The following is a 22,679-nucleotide window of genomic DNA, read 5'->3' on the forward strand; positions in this document are numbered from 1 at the left end:
TCTACCTGTTGGACGTGCCTGCTCTAAATAACCAGCTGAATAGAAAGACTCAGCTACCAACAATTCTACAGATTGATTGACAAGAATGAGACAAGATACTTTGCACTTCACATTTTACTACTGGTTTGCCGCTAAATCATCTCTGCACTGCAATAATCTTTTCATATGTTTTGTTTGTAAGAACCCAAATTCCGTTTCTAAGTATTCCTGATTTACTTTCATTATCACTTCATAAAAGTCATTCCATATCTCCGACAGACCCTCCAAGTCTCCCTATTTTCCAGGGATAGCCCTGGATTTACAGAAGCTGTTTCAGTTACTTAAAAGGTAAAGGTAAAGGGACCCCTGACCATTAGGTCCAGTTGTGACCGACTCTGGGGTTGCGGCGCTCATCTTGCGTTATTGGCCAAGGGAGCCGGCGTACAGCTGCCAGGTCATGTGGCCAGCATGACAAAGCTGCTTCTGGCGAACCAGAGCAGCACATGGAAACGCCGTTTACCTTCCCGCTGTAGCGGTTCCTATTTATCTACTTGCACTTTGATGTGCTTTCGAACTGCTAGGTGGCAGGAGCTGGGACCGAGCAACGGGAGCTCACCCCGTCGCGGGGATTCAAACCGCCGACCTTCTGATTGGCAAGCCCTAGGCTCTGTGGTTTAACCCACAAATGCCCCGCTTTTTCTTAGGACATCCCTATCTTCACTGGAGAAATGTTGGAGGCAAATCAGCATCATTATTTGTGGTTTCATTTAACGTCAATTATACTTATTTTTAATTACGATCGTCTTGTAACCTGCCCTGGGGCATTTGGTGCCAAATGAGCCGTAAGTACAATGAATGAACAAACAAACAAACAAACAAACAAACAAATATGAATGACGTGTTTTATACTGAAATGGTTCTGTGTTCTAAATTTGTTGGGAAAGCTTCATTGGCCTGAACCGGAACCAAACTAATTTCAATCCCAATGTATTCTGAATTGAGGTGGGGGTGAGCGGGGGTGGTGGTGGAAGGAAGCAGAGAAATGTTAAGATTTTTACCATTTTTCTATTAAGAATAAAATCACCATTGACTGTCCCCACCCTAAGCCATTCATCTTCAAAATCAAAACAATAGGTGTACCCTCTTATATGCAAATGTATATAAATAATATAGTTAACACCCAGAGCGTCACAGAAGCTGACTGAGGGGCAGAATGCAGAGAAGAAAGAAGGAGAAGGAATGAAAGAGAGGCAGGTAAGACAAGAGAGGGCTTGAAGGAAGGGAGGGAGGCTACAAACTGGGTGACTGGGGGAAAAATAGGCTGAGGAAATAAGACATGGAGAGACATCGGGGACTCAGATACATTAGTAAAGAAAAAGCATTTTACATGTGTTATACACTGGGACACCAGAGGGCGCTGTGGAGTCCCGACTTCCGCCAACGTGATTTTCCACTGGTTTACAATGCGTTTTCCTGAAACACGTTTTTGATCTAGATCAGGCACCCCCAAACTTCGGCCCTCCAGATGTTTTGGACTACAATTCCCATCTTCCCCAACCACTGGTTCTGTTAGCTAGGGATCATGGGAGTTGTAGGCAAAAACATCTGGAGGGCCGCAGTTTGGGGGTGTCTGGTCTAGATCCAGCCTGAGTCTGAAAAGACGAGTCAAGTATTGATGAAAACAGCCAACAACAGTGGCTAAAGCACCAGACGAAGACTGAGGAGACCCAGGTTCAAATCTTCGCTGGGCCATTTCTTGGGCTAGCTCCCAGCTCCCAGTCTAACCTCCCTCACAGGTTATTGTAAGCTTAAAATGGGAGGGGAAGAACACACACACACCAGCTTCTTGGAAGAAAGGCAAAACGAGAATGTAATGAAATAAATAAATGTGAGACGAAGAGTGATCTGCTATGTCATCACACAGATCATTGTACAGTGGAACCTCGGTTCTCGAACTTAATCCATTCCAGAAGACCGTTCGGCTTCTGAAAAGTTCTAAAACCGAGGATCAATGGGCTGGCTGCAAAGTCAATAGGGAAAAATGAAAAATGCGGCTTGGCTTCCAAAAATCTTTAGAAATCCGGAGCAGTTACTTCCAGGTTTTTGGCGTTCGGGAGCCGAAATGTTCCAAAACAGAGGCGTTTGGGAACCAAGGTTTGACTGTAAGAGGATAAGCCTCCCCCAGGGCCTTTTGCATTACCTTGAGGTGGCTGGTATTTTAAGAAGAAAACTAAAGGGCTCAACAGACTTGCGCATGTACAGCTTCTGAGAAGTGCTGAATTTGTTAGAAGATCATTTAAACGAACATTTCCATCTGCTGAACCCACAAATGTACTGTCTTCCATTGGCTCTTTTAACCACTTCACTTGCATTCACTGTCCTCTGTCCTCTGCTTGTGCAATTGCCAGGATAAGTTCAGGCTCAACCAATAACCTGACCCACCCCCTCCTCTTCAAGAAAAGTGCAAGGGACAAACGCACCTTTTTAAAATGCTGCTTTTTAGCGCATGTGAAGCACAGAATACTATTTTAACTTCTGCTGAATGTGAGCCACGCTGAACAACCCGCAGAATCATTAAGCACTCTAATAATTAGAACATTTAAGTATGGTAAGATGTTAACTGTTCCTTTTTTTAAAAAATTTTTTTTATTGGTTTTAACATACTTTCCAAACAAAACAACCATACCTTCTCCTCTTATACTTTGGTGGCCACAGTTAGCCTGTGACTTCCATCAATCCCTTCTAAAGATTTTCAGAATTCATCTCCTATTCCTGCATTTTCTCTCATAACTATTGCTTAGTCAACAAAATCCTCTAATCCAGGGGTCAGCAAACTTTTTCAGCAGGGGCCGGTCCACTGTCCCTCAGACCTTGTGGGGGGCCGGACTATATTTTGAAAAATATATATGAATGAATTCCTATGCCCCACAAATAACCCAGAGATGCGTTCTAAATAAAAGGACACATTCTACTCATGTAAAAACATGCTGATTCCCAGACCATCCGCGGGCCGGATTTAGAAGGCGATTGGGCCGCATCTGGCCCCCGGCCCCCTGCTCTAATCCATGCTGTTAAATCTCATCAAAAATATTTCTTATAATCATCATTACAAAACTTCTTGTAACCCTACAAGCGTAGTCATTTGGCTACAATTGTCTTTCAGATAATTTACAGATTTACTCCAGTCTTTCAGGAACTTCTGGTCCCGCTATTCTCGGATTCTCTCTGTCATTTTTGCCAGTTCTGCGTAATCCATCAATTTCATCTGCCATTCTTCTTTGGTCGGTAATTCCTGTTTCCATTTCTGTGCTAATAATGTTCTAGATGTTAACTGTTCCTCATGAAGTGTTCCCAGATACATTACCTAAGAGCCACAAACCTGCGGAAAAGTGCTGCAGTATGGAATGGGAGTCAGTTTAACTAGCCACGCAGACCCGTCTTTTCTTGGCAACAACACGGCACAGCTCAGCGCTGTGACAATCTTGCTGCTTCATCACCTCCCGCACATCAGAGGGAGGAACAGGGAGCCAGAGGGGTTGGAGACCTCAGCATCAGCACAAACTGGGATGGGGAAGGTTTAAATGGGGTATTTTCTTTTTAATCAACAAATTCAAAACCTGCACTGCTGAGAATGTGTGTAAGGGGAAGAGAATATAGGGATCCTCCTCCCCTCATCAGGAGCAGCGCCTCCACTAGCAGCAATGCCAGCGAGGATGGGGAGGAGTCCAGTGAGGAAGGGGGAAGAGAGGAAGGGGGAAGAAGAGCCCCTGCTACACGTGAGGGAGGAAGAGAGGGGGGGAAAGGGGGGGGGAGAAGGAAAACATGGAGCGTAGACCCTTCCCCCCCCCCCCCGTTCTGGAATTACGCAGGAGAAGGAGGGGAAGGAGATTTGCCGTCCCGAGACTCTTATGCTGGAAGAAGTCTAGGTGCGGTCCATTGCCGGATTCTGCATCAGACTGAGCAGACATGTTCTACACACCAGTTTCACTGTAAATAGACTGCACTAAATAAAACCGTCTAAAGACAAGAATGCGGAGCGTCGTTACTCTAGAGTAGTCGCAACAACCCCCTGACAATGTGCATTAGGTTTCTTCTCCACATTCTATCCTGTATTAGTAGTTTTCACACATGACACAAGGAGTGTCTGAAGGACTCAGATATTTTTTGGGCGGGGGGGGGGGGCCGGACGGGAGGAATCCTATTTATTACAAGCCACAAACAGATTTTGAAATCTGTTGCACTGTAAGCAACTTGCTGGCATATGGCAGCACGAACTAACTTTTTGATTGAGAAGGGTGGGGTTCTTGTATGCATACCGATAAGGTAAACTGGATGGAAAAAAATAAACAAGGACAAAGGAATCACAACGGGAAGAGGAGCACACATTCTGAGAGCTGTAAGATTTATCACAAAAATATTGCTCCTTCAGGAGGAAGAACAGGATATGAATTTAAAAATAAAATTAGTTTTGGGAGTATCTGTTATAAGAACAATGCACAACTACTGTACAGTAGCACCAACTGGGTTCTTGCGGCACTTCGGTGTGACAGAACCACACATCATCCTCTTTAAAAACCCAGAGGCATGCTGTTTGATGTGTCCAATTACAAATAAACAGTAAAAGAAAAAGAAAAAAACCTTTGCAGGATCACACCGCCATGATAAAATTAAAAACAAAGCCCAATTCTCTAGAGGACAGAATTCCAAAGTCCAAAGTCAGGAAGCCTCTTGAAGTCTGTGGGCATATAAATCTTCTTTTTCTTTGGCGATCCCTCGTAGCCGAGTAAGATTGTCTTCCATAAACGTGGTTTTAACAATGAGTCCGTAAGTGACTGTGGAGGCCAATTCTGGATCCGCACGTCCTTCCACAGTGGGGACATTGGTTTCTGGGCGGGAGTTGATCATGGTGTGGATTTGCCAAGCGTGCCTTCCTCTTAGCACGCTTCTCCCTTGCGTTCTGAGTTCGAGTGTCTTCAAAGTCCATGACACCTTTGGTGAAGGCTGTTCTCCAACTGGAGCGCTCGCAGGCCAGTGTTTCCCAGTTGTCAGTGTTTATACTCCTTTTTTTTAAAATGTACTGTACTTGGCAGTAAATTCCATTGAACTCAATGGGCTCTGCTTCTTTGCAGATATGCATAGGATTGCAATGCAAGGGCCCTCATGGCCAGAATTTGGGACCTGGGTGATATATCTAAAAGGGTATTGTTGGTTGATCCCAGAGAGAAAGTGAGTACAATGCATAATTTAATAATGGATTTCACTTGGTCGCCTCTCAGACTTGCGTTATTTAAAAAATAGTGGGTTTTTTTTTTAAAGGGATGCATCGCTCTAATTCTCACCATGCAAACAGTGTCACTGTCTGGGAGCTCACAGGTCGAATGCTGAAAAACGTACGGTATTTAGGTGATAATCAGACTACATTATATAATCTAGGCAAATGCATAAATGACTGCATGATGAGTCTGCAGAAAGATGAACCAGTTCCTGCATGCTCTGCGCATATGACGTTGTTTTATACTAAGTTAGACTAATGTTGGTTCATCATCCAGCTTAGTCCTTGCAGTGGCCGTCAGAGTCCTCAAGCAGAGGACTTTCTCAGCCCTCCTACCCAAAATGCTCAGGTCAAACATAGGGCCTTCTCCATGCAAAGAATGGGCTCTGACGTGCAGCTGTGAGTGCACTCAAAATGCTCTATCATTGCAGATTATTTTCAATGAAATGATTCTCAAGAAGACCGTGATCCGAGCCTGCAATTCTAAGAGAGCACAGCTGAAATGATCTTCTGCATCCCCCTCAAGACAACACACAATTCAGCCACTCAGGAACAGCAGCAGGACATGTACATGAAGTGAGGGAAAGAGGCAGGCAAAGAGAGTCATAGAATCATAGAATTGTAGAGTTAGAAGAAACAGTCCAAGCCTCTGCAACGGAGGAATCTCAACTAAAACACCCATGGCAGATGGCCATCCAACCTCCGCTTAAAAACCTCCAATGAGGGAGAGCCCACCACCTCCCGAGGGAGTCTGTTCCAATGTCAAGCAGCTCTTACTGTCAGAAAGGTCTTCCTAATGTTTACTTGGAATCTCCTTCCTTGTACAGTGGTACCTCGGTTTACAAACCCAATTGGTTCCGGAAGTCTGTACTTAACCTGAAGCGTACCTAACCTGAAGCGAACTTTCCCATTGAAAGTAATGGAAAGTGGATAAATCTGTTCCAGACAGGTCCGCGGAGAACTTAAACTGAAAATACTCAAACCGAGGCATACTTAAACCAAGGTATGGCTGTAATTTGAAGCCATTCATTTGAGTTCTACCCTCCAGAGCAGGAAAAAACAAGCTTGCTCCATCTTCCATGTGGAAGCCCTTTAGATATTTGAAGATGGCCATCACATCTCCTCTCGGTCTCATCTTTTGCAGGCCCAACATACCCAGCTCCTTCAATTGTTCCTCATAAGGTCTGGTTTCCAGACCCTTGATCATCTTGATCACCCTCGTCTGCACATGTTCCAGCTTGTCAACATCCTTCTTAAAGTGTGACATTCAGGTGTGGTCTGACCAAGGCAGAATAGAGAGGCACCATTAACTTCTCTTGCTCTGGACACAATACATCTGTTGATGCAGTCTAGAATAGCATTACTGTAGCTTATTTTGCCTGTGCATCACACTCAGTGCTGGATTTATGTATAAACTAAAGAAGCTATAAACTAAACAAGCTATAAACTAAAAAGCAGAGACATCACCTTGCCTACAAAGGCCCGTATAGTTAAAGCTATGGTTTTCCCAGTAGTGATGTATGGAAGTGAGAGCTGGACCATAAAGAAGGCTGATCGCCGAAGAATTGATGCCTTTGAATTATGGTGCTGGATGAGACACTTGAGAGTCCCATGGACTGCAAGAAGATCAAACCTATCCATTCTTAAGGAAATCAGCCCTGAGTGCTCACTGGAAGGACAGATCGTGAAGCTGAGGCTCCAATACTTTGGCCACCTCATGAGAAGAGAAGACTCCCTGGAAAAGACCCTGATGTTGGGAAAGATTGAGGGCACTAGGAGAAGGGGACGACAGAGGACGAGATTGTTCAACAGTGTCCTCAAAGCTACGAACATGAGTCTGACCAAACTGCGGGAGGCAGTGCAAGACAGAAGTGCCTGGCGTGCTATGGTCCATGGGGTCACGAAGAGTCGGACATGACTAAACGACTAAACAACAACAAACAAGCTATAGCTTAGGGCCCCACTCTCTTAGGGCCCCCCAAAAAATGTAAAGGAAAAAAAACCTGGATGTACATTTCTAAAATATAAGACAAAAAACAAATAAAATAAAACCTACATACAGCAACAGTGTTTTGTGTTGTGTAGGCTCCTATTTGTTATGTGCAAATGGCTTTAGATACCTACTGTATTAGGTCCATAAATTACCATATATCATATATTCAACACAAAAAAACAGCGGCAATTTGTTGTTGACAAAAGGACAGCCAGACATATAAAGGGCCCCATTACCTTCAGTAGCTTAGGGCCTCATCAAACCTGAATCTGGCCCTGATCACACTGTTGCCTCATGTTAAGCTTGTGGTCTACTAAGACCCCCGGGGATCCTTTCCACTTGCACAACTAGTAAGCCAAATGTCCCGCATCTGGTTCTTCTTGCCTAAGTGCAGAATGCTACATTTGTCCCTACTGAAATTCATTTTGCCACCACACTCCAGCAGCTGTGGGCACCTTCAAATTCATCCATTCCCCTCAAAGTAATTGCATCTTATTTCTACTCCAACGGCAACTTCCTTGCTAATTAATTTGGTTCTGTTACGTCCACCTGTTCTCACTCCTGTTGAAGTGACAGCTTTGCATCTGTTCCAGTTTCTCAGGGCCTGAATTTGGGTTAAAAGAGATGCAGGCAGGACAGCAAGTTCGGGGGAAGGCTGGGAAGGTTATTTGCCTTTTGGTGGCGCTGTGGGTTAAACCACAGAGCCTAGGGCTTGCCGATCAGAAGGTCGGCAGTTCGAATCCCCGCAACGGGGTGAGCTCCCGTTGCTCGGTCCCTGCTCCTCCCAACCTAGCAGTTCGAAAGCATATCAAAGTGCAAGTAAATAGGTACTGCTACAGCGGGAAGGTAAATGGCGTTTCCGTGCGCTGTTCTGGTTTGCCAGAAGCGGCTTTGTCATGCTGGCCACATGACCCGGAAGCTGTACGCCGGCTCCCTCGGCCAGTAAAGCGAGATGAGCGCTGTAACCCAAGAGTCATCCTCGACTGGACTTAACAGTCAGGGGTCCCTTTACCTTTTAAGATGCTTCCTGGCTTGTTTGAAGATGTGCCTTGCAGGAAACAAATTTGAGGGTAATTTGAGAACTCCTCATCAAGGACCCCCAATAAGATTAGGCCACCAACTTGCAACTTCCACTCGTGAATCCAGAGGAGCTCATTTGACTCTGCAGCAGAGCAGACACTTGTGGCTTCTTTTACACACAGAGCACTAACAGGATCCGATCCCAAGTACAAACACTGAACAGTATTCAGAAAAAGATAGCCTATGTAAGTGCAGCCGCTAAATCAAGTTACAACAGTACTGTACATGCATAGGGCAAGGCCTATAAGGGCAGGTTTATTTTATTTTTTTCCTCAAGCTACCGGTATGTGCAAAACAATATTGCAAAAAGAGCAGGCAGGATTCATTTCCTGCCTGCTCCTCCATAACAATATGAAGCAATACGTCTGCTTTCTTCTGAGCACAGAAAGGGAGACCTTGAAATGTGAGCTGTCTTCCCCTCCGTCAAAATAGGCTAGCCCCTTTTCTAGGAAGCGGAGTACAACCCTCTTTGAGACAGGGCTGACCTGGACTGTGTCACTCTTGCCACACCTCTGCCCTCCTGTGCCTTATCCCCAAAGCCTTATCAAGGAGTAGCAGTGACAAGCAGAACAAAGCAGATCGGAAGCAGCCCTACGGTTCCCCTCCTTAGCTGCAAATGATGCTCAACACATCATCAGGAGATCAGGTGCATTCTGGATTGGGCTGCAGAAACATTGAAATGGTGGCATAATATGAACGAGGGGGAAAAATATTCCGAAAGGGTGAATTTGGTGGGGAAATGGTTTTTGGAAGCAGAAGTTATGTGCAGGGATCTGGGAAGGAGATTAAGCAGGAATGCCAGTGGGGCAGAAGAGTTGGAACTGGTTTAAATCAGGCACCCCCAAACTGCGGCCCTCCAGATGTTTTGGCCTACAACTCCCATGATCCCTAGCTAACAGGACCAGTGGTTGGGGAAGGTGGGAATTGTAGTCCAAAACATCTGGAGGGCCAAAGTTTGGGGGTGCCTGGTTTAAATTGTTCTATAAGCACATAAGAATATCCCCACTGGATGAGTCCAAGAGTGGCTAAGGAAACCCAGCCAGATGGGCGGGGTATAAATAATAAAATTATTCTTTAAAATTATTAACTATCTAATTCAACATTTGGTCCAGACAGATTGGAATGAATCTGCCCTCCCCTGTTCGTTTGTCTCTAGCATCTAGTAACTTACAAGTATACTGTACTACATCTTTGGATATATTATGGGCAACAGAAGGATATGCACGAACAAAGCTGGTTGGAGCATCCCCATATTTTTGAGAAACCACTGACAATGTATAAGTGCTACGTAAATTGTAAGTCTGCATTTGCAAAGCATCTTGGGAACAGTGCATTTCAAAGGGCTGCACATATATATTGTGTGTGTGTGTTGAATTTAATTCTACACATTTCTGTCCCACGCTTCAGCTGTGAACGACTCCCAGAAGACCTAACAATTCTTTAAAAGTGAAAATCAGAAGCAAAAATGCTAACTTTAAAACAACAGAAACAGATATTAAAACCAGAGCCAAGCAAGATCCAAACTGTTCTCAGTACAACATCTAAGAGGTCTTCACCCAGTGCCAAATTGGAGCACAACATTCATTTCTACAGAGGCCCAGGATGTAGTAAAGGGAGCCTAGGTACAACAATTCAACAAGAAACGCACTTTAAAATAATCCTACAGCTATAAAGCTGTATAGCCACACAGTTATAACAATATTAAACATCTGCAGCCAAATTAAACCTTCAGAGTGCATACCTGAGAGAACAAAACTACCGGTATATGGTCTAAATATGGCCAAGCTCAGGGCCAGTGGGCAGAAATTTATGTAGATGGCCCCTCCTATGAACCTTCAGAGATTTCACATGGCACAATGAATGAGTTTCAGACAGGCCTTTCCAACAGATCTCAAAGGGTTATACAGTACAGTGGAACCTTGGTTGTCGTCTGTTCCAGGAGTCCACTCGACTCCTGGAACCATTCGAAAACCAAGGCGCAGCTTCTGATTGGCTGCAAGAGTTTCTTGCAGTCAATCGGAAGCCATGGAAGCCTCGTCGGACATTCAGCTTTCAAAGAACGTTCGCAAACTGGAACACTCACTTCCGGGTCTGCGACATTTGGGAGCCAAAACGGACGAGTACCAAGGCGTATGACAACCAAGGTACAGTACGACTGTACTGTTGTTGATACATATTGTCCATTCAGCTCTTCTGAATCCTACAGCCATAGTCTAAAACCTTTTACTGGTTTGGGCGGACGACCACAAATTTGTGGTCATCAGGCCCCTTACCCCAAAGGGTGGGATCCTGTCCCTATTTTTATTTTACATGCCTCTTGATTGTAATAAAACCTCAAGGTGGATTACAAAAGAAAGAAAGAAGGAAGAAAGAAGAAAGAAATTATTGGGGTGGGGTTAAAAACAAGTATTTAAAACATTCGCAAATAATTAAAATCAAAAACAAGGTAGAACCAGATTAAAACACTGCATTTTGGAGAACAACCCCTTGCATTGCTAGAATTGTACTGTACACTCTGAGCATGGAAACTCTCAGGGTGCCTTTATTCAACCTGATTTTCGTTAATTCTGATTAACTGCTGCACTTTACTGCTCATTTAAAAGAGGTGTGGTTGCGGATTTAAAATTGTCAGTTTTGTGCGACTGTTTCTGCACACTGCCTGATGATGATACCGGTCCCGACAGGCAGAATAGAAATCTGGAGCTGGAGAGGGAGGCCAGGACCACCCCTTACATTTTATGCTGCCTTGCTGCAGTTGCGGGGATGCTTGGAGGCCTCAGGAGGGCGAAGCCAAACTAGAAGACCTGGCCTTCCTCTCTGGGATATGATGGGCAGGGCTTAACGTTCGGCTGCTGTGTTTCCAAGACGCTTGCAACATATGCTTCAGGCATAGCTGCCAAGTCTCCCGTATTTCCTGGGAAACCCCCGTTTTTCCGGCTGTCCCCAGCCGAAAAAACGGATTTTTTTGTTTTCCCCCGGTTTATTCTGGCGCGACGGCCATTTTGGAACTGGGCGGAGCATGCTCAGAAGCGACTTTTGATGCTACTTTGCCCAGTTCCAAAATGGCTGCAGCGTGACTTCTGGTGTGGTGGCCATTTTGGAACAGGGCAGAGCAGCATCAAAAGTAGCTTCTGAGCATGCTCCGCCCAGTTCCAAAATGGTGGCAGCGCTACTTCCGGTCTGCTACTTCCGGTCCAGTCCCTCATTTCTCAGGCCGGAACTTGGCAGCTATGGCTTCAGGAGTGCAGAAGGAAAGCAAGCCCAGTCCGCTCCCAATCTTGGACTTGCAACCACAGGGCAACCCCCTGGCTGCTTCTCCAGCCCCACAAGGCTGGAAGTCTTGCCAGAAGGAAGCACAACATTTGCCATGCTGAGTGGAACTGTGGACCTTTGCCCATAGTCATTAGTTAGTGCTAACCTTTTAAGACTGGTTCCCCCAGGACACTGCTTAGCTCTGCAGCAGATGATTAAATTGGATCGCCACTGAGCAAAAAAACCAGGGGCAAAGCATGAGTGTCAAAAAGTGTCACAAGGCCATATGCTGTGAAAAGCAGACCCCCTCCCTCTGCATTGCTGGAGTCTAACCAAAATCCAGGCCTTCCCTATTGCCACAGATAGCTTCCATGGCAGGAAGTAGCTGAAGACAGCTGTGCACATTTGTCTATGACTGACAATGGCATGCTCCACTGTGCATTTAGGGAGGGGGCATTGAGTTACAATGAGAGAGTGTACTGTGCAGGTAGCCCAACTTATCGAATGGTTATCAAACGGTAACAGGGACGTGGCTTAATTTGAACCAGATCACAATATGTGCCAGGGACGTGGCATGTGCAACATGCCTTTCCAGTAAACAGCCACAACCAGAGCTCAAACAGGTTGAACTGGGAGTCTTTTAAGGAGACTGTGCCTTCCAGGCAAACATGGCATCTCTGAACTACTGAACTGCAGTTGAAGCAAATGAGCAGAATTTGAGGCATAGTTCTTACAGAGGTGTTGAAGATGTTCCTGGGCTGTACCACTTCTGCCAGCAGATGGGGGAACGCTTGTCAGAATGCTTCTCCGTTCAAAAGCACAAGGAGGCCAAGTCAGAACACACACACACTCCTCTTGACCAACAGGCAGGTCTTGGACATTCAGGGATTTATTTTTATTATGGGTATTTAGTTTTCCAAAAACCTCACATACTGTGTTACAGTACAGATGCAGCTTTAACACCTGGGTAAGAAGGGACCCAGGTGGCGCTGTGGGCTAAACCACTGAGCCTAGGGCTTGCTGATCAGAAGGTCAGCGGTTCGAATCCCTGTGACGGGGTGAGCTCCCGTTGCTTGGTCCCAGCTCCTGCCAACCTAGCAGTTCGAAAGCACATCAAAAATGCAAGTAGATAAATAGGAACCGCTATAGCGGGAAGGTAAACGGCGTTTCCATGTGCTGCTCTGGTTTGCCAGAAGCGGCTTTGTCATGCTGGCCACATGACCTGGAAGCTGTATGCCGGCTCCCTCGGCCAATAATGTGAGATGAGCGCGCAACCCCAGAGTCGGTCACGACTGGACCTAATGGTCAGGGGTCCCTTTACCTTTTTAAGAAGGCCTTAGTTAGACTTGGGCTCATTTTGTTGGGCTTTAATAATACAAATAAACAAATGTTTTAATACTTCTCGAATTTGCCGCCGTGGCCTTTGTATGTGTGCATGGTAACACTGCTCTCAAGCTGTAGCCAAGCCTTGCCCATCGTGGTGCCCTCCAGTTTATGCCAGGCTACAAAACCTCTCCCCATCATCCCTGAGCATTGGCCATGCTGCTTGGGGGTTGACAACATCTGGAAAGCACCGCAATGAGGAATTTTAAAAAGCCAAAGCCTAAATGTCAATCGCAATAGAGGGTAACAAAAAAGGTGCATAAACCTAGACCTACAGTGGCTTATCTGCATACCCCACCCAAGCTGTCCTGGCTTTGGGAATGCCACTTTCAATTACTGAAAGCCAGGAAGAGGCATTCAGTTCTGCGGGTGCCCTGCCTACCCCAGTGAGCACTGCCTGGAACATACTGTATATATTTACATATATATTTAGCTTGCTACTGCCTAGCAAGTTCTGGCCACCTGCCAGCAGCATGAGATGTTAAAACTCCCTGAAGCCACCTTCCCAGCTATAGGAAGTGGTTGCCAACTAATTCCAAAAGGCCAGGCACGTCCTGTGCTCCTCTGCCTTTCACGACAGAAGAGCTCAGCAGGTGAACCTCTATGCACCAACCATGGGGCTGAATTCAGCAGGTGATAAGCATTGCTGGCCTCTGCACATCCCCTCTGCTGCCAAAAGCACAGGAACTGAGGCTGGGTTTTTTTTAAAAAGGAGGGGCCAACTCATACCCCCTTCATTTTTTGGAGTAAAGCCCACACTGCCTTTGTTTCTTGAGTCAGGCGCTGAACTGGATCCAACATTGTCCAGGGGCAGAATTAATCCCCCCTCCTATATCCTTTCCAAAAAGAGAGGTGGCGCGGAAACCCCGCTGGCCAACGCACCCCCAGCCTCAAAATAAAAACAATGCCATTCAGGCACCCGTTCCTGATCTCTTTATCCCTGGGCTCTAAATCGTGCTACCCAAATATCCCCCACTAACCGCATTATTATTGTTGTTGTTGTTGTTGTTATCATTATTATTATTATTATTATTATTATTATTATTATTATTATTATTATTATTATTATCAGGGGGAGAAAACCCGCGCGCCCACAGAATCCTTAATCCGGAGCTCGCCTCCGCTGCCCCAAAAAACAACGCCTTTTCTCCTCCGGCTGCGCCTGGCGGATCCAGCCCGAAGAGTCTCCGACGAGGCGTTTCTCTCCTGGGCAAGGCGGCTCTCCACCAGCGCGCAGGGAAGGCGGGTAGTTCCAAAGCCGGCTGCGCTATTGCGCGACGCAATCCCACCACCCTTGGCTTGGCTTGGCATCACCTCGCCTTTGGTCTCCCAGGAGGATCTGCCTCGTCGCCACCCCTTGCAAAAACAACAACAACAACAACAACAAACACTCCCAACTCCCGCAGGATGAATGAGCAAGCAAAAAATACAGTAATCCTAACGAAGAAGCAAAGTTACCTTTTTTGCTGCGGGGCGCGCGGAGCCTTTTGGGGCTTTTCCTGCCGCAGCTGCTGCTGGAAGTTGCTTGGCCTCCCCAGCCGGATGTCGGAGTCTTTAGAGGCAGCGGCGGCAGCTCCTCGCTTGCGCGCACGAGAGCGGAGCCTCCCTGGCGAAAGGAGGAAGGTGTGCCCGGGCTGCCTTTCCGCTGCAGACCTCAGCGATCGACCTTCCACATCACCCAGCCACTCCCTCCCGGAGCGGGTGGCGGGGGGGGGGGAGGTGCGGCGGCGGCGAGAAGCGCGCAGCCTGCCTGCCTGCTTGCTTGCGTTGGTCCGTGCGCCCTCGCCTATCCCTTGGCTTGGCTAATGTTGGGAACATGCGCGCCGCCTGCAAGCAGGAGCTGGGTTGCAGAAAACGCCCAAGGCGAAGCCTGCTGTCAGGGCCGGACGACCGAGACGTTTTGGCACCCGAGGCGGAACTCAAAACGGAACAAGCGGAGAATAAAGATCTACATCAGGAACAAGGGTGGCAGGGGACCAGCAGCGCGTCCTGTCTACCAGAAGGCCCCTTTAGAGGCGGCATGGCGGGGGGGGGGGCATTGTGATGGATTTGAGCCTCCTCTGAAATGTTGCTTCCTATTTTAAGGAATCCTCTGATTTTCATACAAGTGACTCTTGAGGCTTCAAGGAAAGGTTAGAGACTTGTTGGCGGTAGGGGCGTATCTCCTGTCCTGACCCCGTGCCCCAATTTGGTATTTTTTGCCACCAGTTGGGAAAGAAGAGCATTTCTCCAATGAGATGGGAAACTAAGGAGCCTTGCCTTTAAAGACCAAACTTTGCCGTGGGATAAGGATGTGAGGTTTTGTGGCCCTTTCTCCAGCTGTCTAGCACCATGAAATTTCAGAGGCTACAGGTGACCAATGCCAAGTTATTTTCAGCCCCTAATAATAATAATAATAATAATTTATTATTTATACAACACCCATCTGGCTGGGTTTCTCCTGCCACTCTGGGCAGCTCCCAACAGAATATTAAAAACACAATAAAACATCAGACATATAAAACTTCCCTAAACAGGGCTGCCTTCAGATGTCTTCTAAAAGTCAGAGAGTTTATTTCCTTGACATCTGATGGGAGGGCGTTAACGCACAGGTGCAGAGGCTGGTCAAGGCAAGTTGAGAACTTCAGTTGCGAGCTTCTGAAAGAAGAGTAAAATGAGATAGGGGGCATTTGAGGGGGGCAGAGAGAAGTAGAGCAGCAGAGAACCTGAAGCATTGAGGAAGGCTGACTAGGCTTCCATTAACTAAGCAAATGTTTGCAGGTGACGGTCTGTAGCAATTTTCAGAAGAAACCGGATGCAGCAGTATAGCACCACCTAGTGGTGCTTAGAGTAGAAATACTGAAAAACATTTCCCTGTTGCTGAAGTGTCACCCCCCCCCACCCCCACCCCGCGCATTTGATGTTAACATTTTTATATACTAAAAATAATTTAACAATGTCCTCCCTCCAACAAGTTTGGGGCTCCAGATCTTCCATACACTCAGCACCAGAGATGTGGAAGAAAGTGGCAGTTCGAGTATTGTTGTTGGGTTTTTTTTTTGTAAAGCCAGAATTGGGGAGTGTTACAATGTTCCTTGCCAATCTATGGCTGATAAGCCTCTGCTGTTTGCTGCTGCTGCTGCATCTCTCAATGCTGCTTTCACAGCTCTTCCTGCTTGGTCCCAGTTTCCTCCAGCTCTCAGTCCTCTCATTCATCCAACTTCATTTCTTCCTTTTTGAATTACACTCTTGCTTTTTCCTTCTCTGTCTTCTTAACCTCCATTTTTAACTTTAGTGATTTTAGCCATTGTTAGCTGCAGTCAGGCGGGCAACAACTCTGGGCAATCCCCCCCCCGAAAAGCTCAACAACTCTGGGCAATCTCCCATTTCCTTAATTTGAAGTCCCCAAAAATCGGGGTTGTGTTATACACAGAAAAAGACGGTACATTTGCTGTGCAACACGGGCGCATGGGTGCAACACGGGTGGCGCTGTGGTCTAAACCACTGAGCCTAGGGCTTGCCAATCAGAAGGTTGGCGGTTCGAATCCCTGTGACGGGGTGAACTCCCGTTGCTCGGTCCCTGCTCCTGCCAACCTAGCAGTTTGAGAGCACGTCAAAGTGCAAATAGGTAAATAGGTAGCGCTCCAGCAGGAAGGTAAACGGTGTTTCCATGCGCTGCTCTGGTTCGCCAGAAGCGGCTTTGTCATGCTGGCCACATGACTCGGAAGCTGTCTGCGGACAAACACCAGCTCCCTCGGCCTATAGAGCGAGATGAGTGCCACAACCCCAGAGTCGTCCGCGACTGGACCTAACGATCAGGGGTACCTTTACCTTTACCTAATGCTCTCCCTGGTATTTCTTGTGGCTCATTCTGCACTAATTGGGTTCTTTAAAGCTCAGCTACCACTGCTGTCAGTCAAATATGACACATCTTGAAATTTGAGCACTCCTCTTTTTATATTGGGTTTTGTGGGTTCTGGTTAAGAATTCTCCCAGTTATAGCCAATTTAGCAGGACTCTTTCCTGATCCATGAATTCTTTAAACAGCAGAACCCTTGCTGGTGTTACTCTTTAGACCTTGTTAGGGGAGTGGGTGACGCTGTGGTCTAAACCACTGAGCCTCTTGGGCTTGCCGATCAGAAGGTTGGCGGTTCAAATCCCCACCACGGGGTGAGCTCCCGTTGCTCTGTCCCAACTCCTGCCAACCTAGCAGTTCAAAAGCACATCAGTGCAAGTAGATAAATAGGTACCGCTGTGGCAGGAAGGTAAATGGTGTTTCCATGCGCTCTGGCACTTGTCACAGTCTCCAATTGTGCCAGAAGCGGTTTAGTGATGCTGGCTGCATGACCCAGAAAGCTGTTTGCGGACAAACATCAGCTCCCTTGGCCTGAAAAGTGAGATGAGCACCACAACCCCATAGTCGCCTTTGACTGGTCTTAACCATCCAGGGGTCCTTTGCCTTGTTGTTTAGTCGTTTAGTCGTGTCTGACTCTTTGTGACCACATGGACGAGAGCACGCCAGGCACTCCTGTCTTCCACTGCCTCCCGCAGTTTGGTCAAACTCATGTTCGTAGCTTCGAGAACACTGTCCAACCATCTCGTCCTCTGCCGTCCCCTTCTCCTTGTGCCCTCAATCTTTCCCAGCACCTGGGTCTTTTCCAGGGAGTCTTCTCTTCTCATGAGGTGGCCAAAGTATTGGAGCCTCAGCTTCAGGATCTGTCCTTCCTTCACCTTTACCTTTTTCAGACCCTGCCTAAGGAGGTAAGGAAGTCTTAAACTCTGCTAAGTTTTTGCACTGGTTGTGCAAATTGTTAGATAATTATTTCAGATTGATCTTTAACTAATTGGGTGGTTTGTTCAGTTAATTATAATCTTTTTTAAAAAAAATACAGTGGTACCTCTACTTACGAATGTTTCTACTTATGAATGGAGCTCCGTCCGCCATCTTGGATGCGGTTTAGATAGGATTTTTTCTACTTACGAATTTTTAGATAGGGTTGCTTCTACTAACGAATTTTTTCTCCCAATGCATTCCTATGGGATTCGACTTACAATTTTTTTCGACTTACGAATGTGCGTTGAGAACGCATTAAATTCGTAAGTAGAGGTACCACTGTAATTATTTTTATTTTGTTATTCACTTTGGGCCTTCGCGAAGAAATGTTGATAAATGAAAAATAGGCAGCATGTTCAAGCAACCATTAGCCGTGGTCAGGGAGGGGGAATATTGTGACATTCATTCTTTACATCAGAAATTGCAGCCAGTTCGGTGCCCAGGAGATTTGCACAATCATATCCAATGGAAGAATTGTGCTACCAGTGAATGTATTAATTTTTGGTGCAGTGTTGCAGGAATAAGATGTGATGCACAGATTTCACCTTGCAACATAATCACAGTAGGAAAGGTGTGTGGTCTCTGTGCAACAAATAGAACACAAAGTGTGCTCTGATCATGACAAAAAAATGCTAACCGTTTGATCTTATGCATCACTGGGAAGATCTGAGTTCAAATCTTTGCTGGCTCATGAAGCTTCCTGGCTATAGCTTATCACACTGCTCTTGAGAGATCTGAGGGCCCCCTTCACACGTGACATATTTCCTGCCACAGAAGCCGGAAAGAAAGCATATACAACATGTGACAGTTATACTGTAAAGCTGCTGCAGGCTTTGGCTTTTCAACTTGAGCAATTTCAGCAAAACAGTCACTCAAAAGCCAACTCTATCATAAGAGGTTGCACACAGAAGACGGGGTAATGCATTAATAGAGAATTGACTGACAGAAAGGGCTTGAAAAGAAATTTCTGGCCTCTTATGAACAAGGTGTATTCATTTACAGTTTAATATAGATTTGTCCCTTTATTAGATCTATTTGGAGATGATTATATATACATTTAAACCAGCTTACAACGTTGATAGGGTTTTCTACTGCATTGTCATCTGTGTTACCACCCAACTCAGCGATTTTGTGTGTGCCAGACTCCAATACATTATTGGATCCAGTAAGTGTCAGAATTTAATCAAGGCTTGGGGTGTTTAACTGGGTACCAGCCACTTAATCCCTGGACCCAGCAAACTGAAATTTTTCAGTGCAAACTGAGAGTACTCAAATTTGCACGGGAAAAAAATTCAACTCTAACGTTTGCTGGAAAACCCGCATTGCTGCATACATCCCAATATTTTTCACATTTAGAAACCTGACCTACAAATGATGGGGAAATGTTTTATTGAAAACTTTATTAGTATGTCTTCGTTTTTGATAGTGTGCAAACAATCATCTGCTTTGTACAGCGATAAAACATAGCAAACAATGCACAGAGGAATGGGTCAAATGAATCCCTTTGCTCCATAGCAATAGTGCCAAGGCAAGCACACTCGCTGGTACTGCACACTTTCACACAAAAGAGAGAGGCACACTTCCCCATGTTTTCCATATTGTAAATTACTTGTTTGCTTGTTATCTACTGTTTCCTCATTGGGAGCTAATGGTTAGGAAATGGATCTCTCCTTCAAAGCCACTCATGGAACTCCTCCAGGCAACATGTTTCATCAGCATTCATCCTGATTTGCTTGTACAAAGCTTACGTCTAGATCTAGACTATGTCTGGCCTTTACTGAGCACCCGTTCCGATTTGTTTAGGGTGGTTTTATGACAATGAGCATTCCTCATAATTTGCTTATGGGGTGTTTAAATGCCTTCGCATTAGCCATTAGTTCTCTCTCCCCCCTTTCATCCCTTGCACCTCTTATCTTGGGGGTGTACGCCTCCAATTCCTTATTCTTTTCTGCATATTTTGCCTACTATTTGCATGAGCGAACAGCCCTAACAGTGTCTTCTACCCAAGAAAATCAGAGAGTCAGGTGTAATTCGATGGTATCTCGTAAAGGGTGCTCTCCTAGAGGTATGGATGTAAGATTCAGCAGGGCCCCAAGTGTATTGTGGGGTTCACACCCCCAGTTCCCTATTTGTTGTTGTCATCCAAGATCACCATGCATTTATGAGCAACACACAAATGCAACAGTTTTTATTTGAGAAAAGTGTTGTGGATCTCAGAGAGTGAGGTGCCCCCTGTTCATGGAGATATGATATGGGATAGACCAAAGGTTATTCTGGGGTTGAGGGAGATAAATCTCTTTTTTTTTTTTGAAGTTTTCTAATTGAGTTGTGTGTCATGCAAAGAAGAAACATGGAACTAGTAGCCAGCTGTTTTCGGAGAAACGGGAAATTGTGCCCAGCAGTTCTGATGAATGTGCTGCTATGTAAGTGATCGTCCCCACTGCGTTCAATCCATCTCAGATAATCCCCCAGGGAAGCAACCGGGGAATTTAGCATTTGCAGCTGCCTCTTACACAGCGCTAAACTGCTGCAATCTTTCTTCTTCAGAACTGCCTGCTGTTCAAGGGAACTTACTGGTGGCTGGAGCATAGCTATAGCTGGGGGGGGGGGGGCTAGCCAGGTTTTTAGCCCCAGGTGAAGCCTGCAGAGAGCACCATCCGGGGTCCTGGCATGTGTGTGTTTGTACACAAATGCACGTGAGGGTGCCAAACTGTGACCCGGGTGGTGAAATAAAGCCTAGCTTCGCCCCTGGGCTGGAAGATGAGAGAGGGAAGACAGATTGTTAGTGTGCCTTGCAATGGCAGGCTCTCCCATGCATAGGTGAAACTCGGAAAATTAGAATTTCGTCAAAAAGTGCATTTATTTCAGAGTAATCTCTATATGCGAATATGTATTTGGATTGTTACAATTTTGCATTTTTAAAACCAATAAAAATAATTACAAAATAAGAGAGAAAAAGTGGTGGGTAGGATAGCTCAATGAAGGCACCATCAAGGTCGCATTTGTTTTGCTCAATATATTTGCTAATGATGTACCATACCTATCTCTAAACCCTGTTTGTTCCTCATATAGGATGTTATTTTCATGGAGCCAAAATCTGTCAGTTTGATAACTGGGTGTCTAACTCAAGAGTTTGGAAGGAACATCCAGTAAACAATTTTTTTTGGGGGGGGAGGGGGAGTTTTATATCCTTTCTTATGAATCGGCACGATGATACTCAATTTCCTGCCTGCTGTCATTTGGGCCGTGTTATTTATATGGGTGGGGGGACCCAGGTGGCGCTGTGGGTTAAACCACTGAGCCTAGGGCTTGCTGATCAGAAGGTCGGCGGTTCGAATCCCTGTGATGGGGTGAGCTCCTGTTGTTTGGTCCCAGCTCCTGCCAACCTAGCAGTTCGAAAGCACATCAAAATGCAAGTACCGTAGATAAATAGGAACTGCTACAGCGGGAAGGTAAACGGCGTTTCCATGTGCTGCTCTGGTTTGCCAGAAGCGGCTTTGTCATGCTGGCCACATGACCTGGAAGCTATACGCCAGCTCCCTCGGCCAATAATGCGAGATGAGCGCGGAACCCCAGAGTCGGTCACGACTGGACCTAATGGTCAGGGTTCCCTTTACCTTTATTTATATGCCAGGATGAGTTGCCAGTAATCTGTGTGTGCCTTAAAGAGCTCTCTGGTGGCATAATATTCTCACATGGCGCATTATTTAGTTTCAGGCTGTCTATGAGAGATTTGATTTCTGTAGGGGGATACCGCTTGCCTTTCTGGTAGTTTTGACCAATCAATGGTCATCTTGGTAGCTGCTGGTTGCCCTACCTGCCACACACAATACCTGGTGTGTTGGTTTTCGGTGCTCACCATCAACTGCCCCTAATGTAGGCAGACACAAATTTTGGAAGTCTGACATTTTATCAGAAGCAGTGCCGAGCCGTTTTTGGTTTTTAAAGGAGCTCCGTGGCTGGAACAAGCATGGGCTGACATTTAAGCGGCCTCTATTTAGAGGACTTTCAGTAATTTTGTATTGTTAAAAATGGCTGCTAGCTCCAATTAAGTGTTGGAAGTGTAAAGAGAAAGAAGGCACGTTTTAGCATATGTGCCGGAATTGTAAAATAATCAAAAACTATTGGGAAATGATGAGAATGTTTAAGACAGGCATCCCCAAACTGCGGCCCTCCAGATGTTTTGGCCTACAACTCCCATGATCCCTAGCTAAGAGGACCAGTGGTCAGGGATGATGGGAATTGTAGTCCAAAACATCTGGAGGGCCGAGGTTTGGGGATGCCTGGTTTAAGACAACGTTTGTTAAAAAACCAGAAGCTTTTTTTTGTTAGGCATTATAGGTCAAGACTTGCCAGAAGTGTGGAAAAAACTATTTATGTATGCTACAACAGTGGCTAGGATGTTACTAGCCCAAAGTTGGAAAGACAACAAGACGCCAACGAAAGAAGAATGGCAAGAAAAACTGATGGAATACGGTGAAATGGCGAAGCTAACTGTTACTGGACAATTAAGAGAGAAGGACAATAGAGATTTCAAAAAGGACTGTGAACCGCTTATGTTGTATTTTCAGAAACACTGTAAAGAAGTGGACTCACCAGCAGAGTTTGATTAAGCACTTACATTTAAGAAAACAAGCATAAGAAGTATAAGCATAAGATGTAATAATAGGGAAAATAACAAAATGTAAGATGTAATTTGAAAAAAATATGGTACAAAAATGATAAGAATATAACATTTAACTAAAAGATTACAAAATTAAGGTAGAATAAGACATGGGAGGCGGGTGGGTGGGGGAGATTGGGATTATATATGTATTTTGTGATAATGATATTTGTGTTGAATATAAAACTGTAAAACTTAATAAAAAACTATTTATTTATTTTTTAAAAATGGCTGCTAGGCAATC

General features: G+C 45.6%; 1 protein-coding gene across 2 annotated transcripts in view; it reads right to left on the reverse strand.

Moving 5' to 3' along the window:
- RAB3D (RAB3D, member RAS oncogene family) overlaps positions 1 to 14,647 on the reverse strand; it is a 37,836-nt gene extending 23,189 nt beyond the window's left edge. The window contains exon 1 of one of the 2 annotated variants that reach the window (XM_060268670.1): positions 14,418 to 14,647. The gene's annotated coding sequence lies outside the window, so the exon portion shown is untranslated. Of the gene's footprint in view, positions 1 to 12,310; positions 12,487 to 14,417 lie in introns of those variants that run through there. The other variant, XM_060268671.1, reaches the window with a different exon arrangement.
- Positions 14,648 to 22,679: the final 8,032 nt, after the last annotated feature.

Source organism: Zootoca vivipara, chromosome 16 (genome assembly GCF_963506605.1).
Source record: "Zootoca vivipara chromosome 16, rZooViv1.1, whole genome shotgun sequence".
Taxonomy (NCBI): Eukaryota; Metazoa; Chordata; class Lepidosauria; order Squamata; family Lacertidae; genus Zootoca; species Zootoca vivipara.